The sequence below is a fragment of the Mandrillus leucophaeus genome, unplaced genomic scaffold (assembly GCF_000951045.1).
Source record: "Mandrillus leucophaeus isolate KB7577 unplaced genomic scaffold, Mleu.le_1.0 Scaffold301, whole genome shotgun sequence".
Classification (NCBI taxonomy): domain Eukaryota; kingdom Metazoa; phylum Chordata; class Mammalia; order Primates; family Cercopithecidae; genus Mandrillus; species Mandrillus leucophaeus.
Genome location: NW_012103155.1, coordinates 1,559,475 through 1,565,766, shown reverse-complemented (window position 1 = coordinate 1,565,766; position 6,292 = coordinate 1,559,475).

The window sequence follows — 6,292 nt, the reverse complement described above, 5'->3', positions numbered from 1 at the left end:
AAAAAAGATGTAAAAATAGTGAATAAGCACATGAAAAGATTTTTATTATCTATCATGGAAATACAAATCAAAACCGTGACGAGATGCCACTTCACACATACTAGGATGGTTATAATAAAAAAGACAGACAATAGCAAGTTTTGGTAAGGATGTGGAGAAATTGGAACCCTCACACTTGCTAGAGGGATTGTAAATGCTACAGTCACTTTGGAAAACAAGTTTGCCAGTTTCCTAAAATCTTAAGTATAGAATTATCATATGATCGAACAATTATACTTCAAGGTATACATTTAAGATCATTAAAAACATGTGTCCAGATAAAAACTTGTATACTAATGTTCATAGCAACATTATTCATAATAGCTGAAAAGTAGAGATAACCCACATGTCCATCAACTGATGGATTAATAAACAAATATGGTATATCTGTATAATACAATTAAAATGAAAGTACAAATACAACAACAAAATGGTGAACCTTGAAAATATGCTAAATGAAACAAGCCTGGCACAAAAAGCCACATGTATGATTCCCTTTATGTGAAATGTCCAGAAAAGGCAAATCCATACAGACAGAAAGTAGAGGGAGTTGAGGAGTGGGAGGAATGGGGAGTAGCTGTTAATAGGTAAGATTTTTGAGGACAGGTGAAAGTATTTTAAAATTAGATCAGGGTAAAAGTTGTGCATCTCTATGAATATGCTAAAATCGTGAAATTGTGCACTTTAAAAAGGTGAATTTTGTGAGATACGAATTATACCTCAATAGAGTTGCCATAAAAATAAATTAAAATGGGCCAGGTGTGGTGGGGCTCACACCTGTAATCCTAGCACTTTGGGAGGCCAAGGCGGGCAGATTACCTGATATCAGAAGTTCAAGACCAGCCTGGTCAACATGGGAAACCTCATCTCTACTAAAAATACAAAAATTAGCCAGGTGTGGTGGCAGGCGCCTGTAATCCCATCTACTTGGGGGAGGCTAAGTCATGAGAATTACTTGAACCCGAGAGGCGGAGGTTACAGTGAGTTGATATGGCACCACTGCACTCCAGCCTGGGGCATAGAGTGAGACTCTGTCTCAAAAAACATAAATAAATAAATACATAAATACATAAATATATAAATAAATAGTGTAAGTATTTCAAATAAACTTAAAATTTTTAAAAATGCATTTTATTATAGTAGTCTCCCCCTACTGGGGGGAAATACATTCCAAGACCCCAGTGGATGACTGAAACTGTGGACAGTACTGAAACCAATACATTCTATTGTTTTTTTCTATACATATTAATGCATACTTATGATAAAGTTTAATTTATAAACTCGGCAAATAAAAGAGAATAATTATAACAAAATACTGTAATAAAAGTTATGTGATGTGGTCTTTCCCTTTCTTTCTTTGAAAATATCTTATTGTACTGTACCGTGGGGAACTTAAACTGCAGAAAGCAAAACCCTCAAATAAAGGGAGACTCCCGTATTTGCTTTTGGGTCTACTACGAGGCTCAGTTGTAGAGGCTCAGTTGTATAAAGTGAGTAACATTTTCTTGTGCCAAAATCTACCATGTTTCCAAACAATTCAGTAAGTGTTTGTTTCATTTTCCTCAATTAGCAAGAACAGTCAACATGTTTAAACTCATTATTTGGTAATATAATAAGCTTATCTGGTATTATCTTCTAGGATAAATACTTGTAACTTTATAAATAGTGCATTCAGTCCCCTAATTATCCATATTTATAAAAATCTTATCCATAGATAATCTAAGATGAAGAAGTAGACAATAAAGTACAAGAAAAGATAAAACACTAGTAAAATGAGAAAATGTAGCAGGACACGAACTTCTTGTTTTAATGTTTTCTTTCTCTTTCTTTGCAATAAACACATTCCAGGAAAGGCACGTCTACTGCCACTCCTGAGAATGGAATGAAGGTATTTCCCTCACCTGTTTGAAGACTGACCACTAGCCTATAAAGCTATTGCTCTAAGCACGAGTTTTAATGAGCCATCAAGATCTATTGAGGGGCCTGGCGCAGTGGTGCACGCTTGTAATCCGAGTACTTTGGGAGGCCTAGGTGGGTGGACTGCTTGAGCGCAGGAGTTCAAGACTAGCCTGGGCAACACGGTGAAACCCCGTCTCTACTAAAACCACAAAAATTAGCCAGGAGTGGTGGCGCACGCCTGTAATACCAGCTACTTGGGAGGCTGAGGCAAGAGAATTGCTTGAACCCAGGAGGTAGAAGTTGCAGTGAGCCGAGATCACACCACTGCACTCCAGCCTGGGCGACAGAGCAAGAGTCAGTCTCAAAAAACAAAACAAAACAAAACAAAAATCTATTGTGAAAGAAATTAAGAATAGGTATTTGATTTGTGTGTTACTACGTACAAAAAAAAAAAAAGCAGAAAGCATGTGAAGTGAGAAGATAGGAACTGGTGCTTGGGACATAAACCTAGGAAAAAATGTCATAGAAAGTAGGAGCCTGGTGCACAAGAAGTGCAGGGGACTATTATATATAAAGTTTCGGTGCTGCAAAAGAAATAGCACTGGAATATAAAATTTTCTTTTTAATTCTCAGCAAGGCAAGTTACTTCTATATAGAATGGTGCGCCCTTACAGATGGAACAATGGTGAGCGCACAGTTGGACAAGGGAGGGGAAGGGGTTCATATCACTGACCAACGTGGTGGTGGCTGCTGTTGGCTAGGGTTAGACCGCACAGGCTAAACTAATTCCGACTGGCTAATTTAAAGAGAATGACAGGGTGAGTGCTTTGGCGGGAGTCAGGGCAGAGCAGGTAGCAAGTAATCGGAACGAGGTAGGGTGGAGCAGGTGGTCAGAATGAGTTAGGGTGGAGCAGGTGGTCAGAATGAATTAGGGTGGAGCAGGTGATAGGAATGAGTCAGGGAGGAGTAGGTAATCGAAAAAGGTTGTTTTATGAGGAAGTTAAGTTTAAAAGTAAAAGGCAAAGAATTGAAAATACTGACATATTAATTCTTTGAAAAGAAATTTATAACTCATATCTAACAGGACTAAGGATTACTGTGAGGCTTATTGACCAACCAGCCCCAAGTTTTTACAGGGGGAGACTCCAGGCTCTTGCACGCATGGACTCTGTTGGCTGGCAAGGACCCAGCTGATCAGCAGATCACCATCTGATTCCAGGAGTTTCACTCTGTCCCCAACCAGCCACTCCACATCTACACCGTCTCTGCAGCGGCTTAAGTCTTGTTGAGATCCAAGGAGGGCCTTGGATATCTGGAACAATGGTGAGGGTGCTGAAGTGAGCCAAAGTCATGTTCCCTCCTCCAGCTGGGATGTGTGGTGACTTCTTCCCTTACTGTAACATGGAAAGAAAAAAAACAAGAACAACAAAAAAATGGTAAGTTATGCTCCTGAGCTTACTAAGACAACTATTTACCTATTGCCTCTCCATCCCAAATAGATCCTTTTGTAGCTGCTCACTGATGCCAGGACTGGGACTTTGCAAATTACATTTCCCAAGCTCCTTCGCCAGTTGGCGATCTGTTAAATTCTGCAAATCAGAGGCGCAAGAGGGAGATTGGAAAGTTGGGGAGGAGGAGAAGTGACGTTTTTCTGACTTTTTGCTGTTTTTATGTTGGCCTAGCTTTTTCTGTCACCCCCAGAGGAAGCCTCACTACCCTCTCAGAGGTGCCAGGCAGCGTGCACTTCTCAGAGGCCTTATCCCCAGCTCAGGAGGCCCTTTCTCCAAGGAGATGAGTGGTCATCTCAGTATCTTCCCTTTTATTTCCCGAGAACTGAAGGTAGTTGTTTCTGCTGTTCTCTCTGGGTTACCCCAGAGCTCCATTTTTGTTCTTCCAGTCTTACAGCACTTGAATAATCAATTCTCTCTCTCTAATCTCCCCTGTTCAAATACGTAGCACTGTTTTTTGTTTGTTTTCCTTCCTGACTGGACTGTGGCTGATACAATACTACCCTTTGCAATCTGTAACATGGAGCAACATTCCCTTCTTCTTTTATAGAATAAAGACTGAACCAAAAAAGAAGAAAAAATGGCTAAGTTTTGCTCCTTGGTTAACTCAACCCAAATCATCTTTCTAATTAAATTTTTAAGTTCATCTCAGTTTGAACTTATATACTTGTTTTTCAACATGCTTAACCACCACCTATAATGCCTCCTGTCTTAATGAATGGATTTCCATATAAAATAAACACTGAAGACTCTTTTTCTTAGAGTATGTAACACATTTTTGTAAAATAAAAATTATAAAAGTATAATTCCAATTGTATTTGTAGAGCAGAAGTTCTATTAATATATTTCCAGACCACTCCCCAGATAAAAGAGAGAGACTACCAAATGTCCATCTTCAGTCATCTATCCTGAACCAAAAAGCTCTTCTAGTGGCAAGATATTTAACCCTTTCTCTCTTTCTTTCTTTTCTTTCTTTTTTTTTTTTTTTTTTTTTTGAGACGGAGTTTCGCTCTTGTTGCCCAGGCCAGAGCAATGTCATGATCTCGGCTCACCACAACCTCCGCCTCTCCGGTTCAAGAGATTCTCCTGCCTCATCCTCCTGAGTAGCTGGGATTACAGGCATGCATCACCATGCCTGGCTAATTTTGTATTTTTAGTAGAGACGGGGTTTCTCCATGTCAGTCAGGCTGGTCTCGAACTCCCGACCTCGGGTGATCTGCCCACCTCAGCCTCCCAAAGTGCTGAGATTACAAGCATGAACCACTGCGCCTGGCCCCTTTTCTTTTACATTTTTTCTTTCTTTCTTTCTTTCTTTTTTTGAGACGGAGTTTTGCTCTTGTTGCCCAGGCTGGAGTGCATTGGCGCCATCTCAGCTCACTGCAGCCTCCACCTCCCGGGTTCAAGTGATTCTCCTGCCTCAGCCTCCAGAGCAGCTGGGATTACAGGTATGCACCACCACGCTGGCTAACTTTGTATTTTTAGTAGAGATGAGGTTTCTCCATGTTGGTCAGGCTGGTCTCAAACTCCCGACCTCAGGTGATCTGCCCACCTCAGCCTCCCAAAGTGCTGGGATTACAGGCGTGAGCCACTGCGCCTGACCTCTTTTAATTTTTAAGTAGTCTCCTTTCACCTGCAGAATTTGCAGAGCCTTTTGAGAGACTCTATCCCCTTCTCCTTCTCTGGCTAAGTTGTATTTAAGTAGAGCAGCATAATGCTGATGGATGGTATTTCTTCAAGATGGGTATTTAAGAAAATTCCATAAATACTCCGTGTCAATTACTAGTTTATTGCTTCTTAGCTCCAAATCCACCCTTCACTGCCTGCGCCATAATAATGAAGCTGGACTTTCTTCTTTGCCATTTGGCATGATGTTAAGCTTTGTCAGTACAGGGTGTTGGGGGGACACTGGCTGGAGAAGAAAAGAGTTTCTCTCCCTGGTTGCAGTGTTCTCTTCTTGTCAGGCTCCTGCAGCAGTCAGCCACACCCAGTTGTACCCAGTGATTATTAGCATATGGCACCTCCCTATGAACAGCTTTTCATCACCTCTTTGGTGACTTGACAGTGAAGTGCGGGCGACAAGGTATTTCTCCATGAACAGCTTCCCCCAGCACTTCATGAGGTGGATTTCCAGCAAGTTTCATCAGTATGGCACCCCCGCAAACTTCTCTGCCATCCAGTGAGCTAAGTCCTTGCTGTTTCTATGAGGTCTGGATGTCAGCCCTGAATGGGCTTCCTTATCTTGGTTCTGTTGGTAGTGGCTGCTCCCTAAACCTGCTATCCATGATATGAACCCTAGAATACCTGACAGATCTTAATCAATTTAGAAACCTTATTTTGCCAAGGTTAAGGACATACCCATGACACAGTCGCAGCAGGTCCTGACAACATGTGCCCAATGTATCAGGGTACAGCTTGCTTTTATACATTTTAGGGAGGCATAAGGCATCAATCAATACATGTAAGATGTACATTGGTTCGGTCTGGAAAGACGGGACAACTCAAAGCAAGGGGCTTCTAGGACACTGATAGGTGAGAGACAAAGGGTTACATTCTTTTTGAGTCCTTGATCAGCCTTTCACTGAATACACAATTTAGTCTGGCTCAGTGAATCTGCATTTTTACATGAATATTACGGCAGAGGAAGCATTTGTCTCAGGTGACCAGAGGGATGAGCTTCTGCTCACATCTGTGAAGGTAAGCGATCAGGATGAAGTTCAACAGAACTGTTTTAGGGTAAAGATCTTGAGGCCCACAAGGAATTTCCTTGTGGGCAAATTGTGAGGGAGATATGTAGCTTTGTAGCTATCTTATTTAGAAATAAAATGGGAGGCAGGTTTGTCTGACCT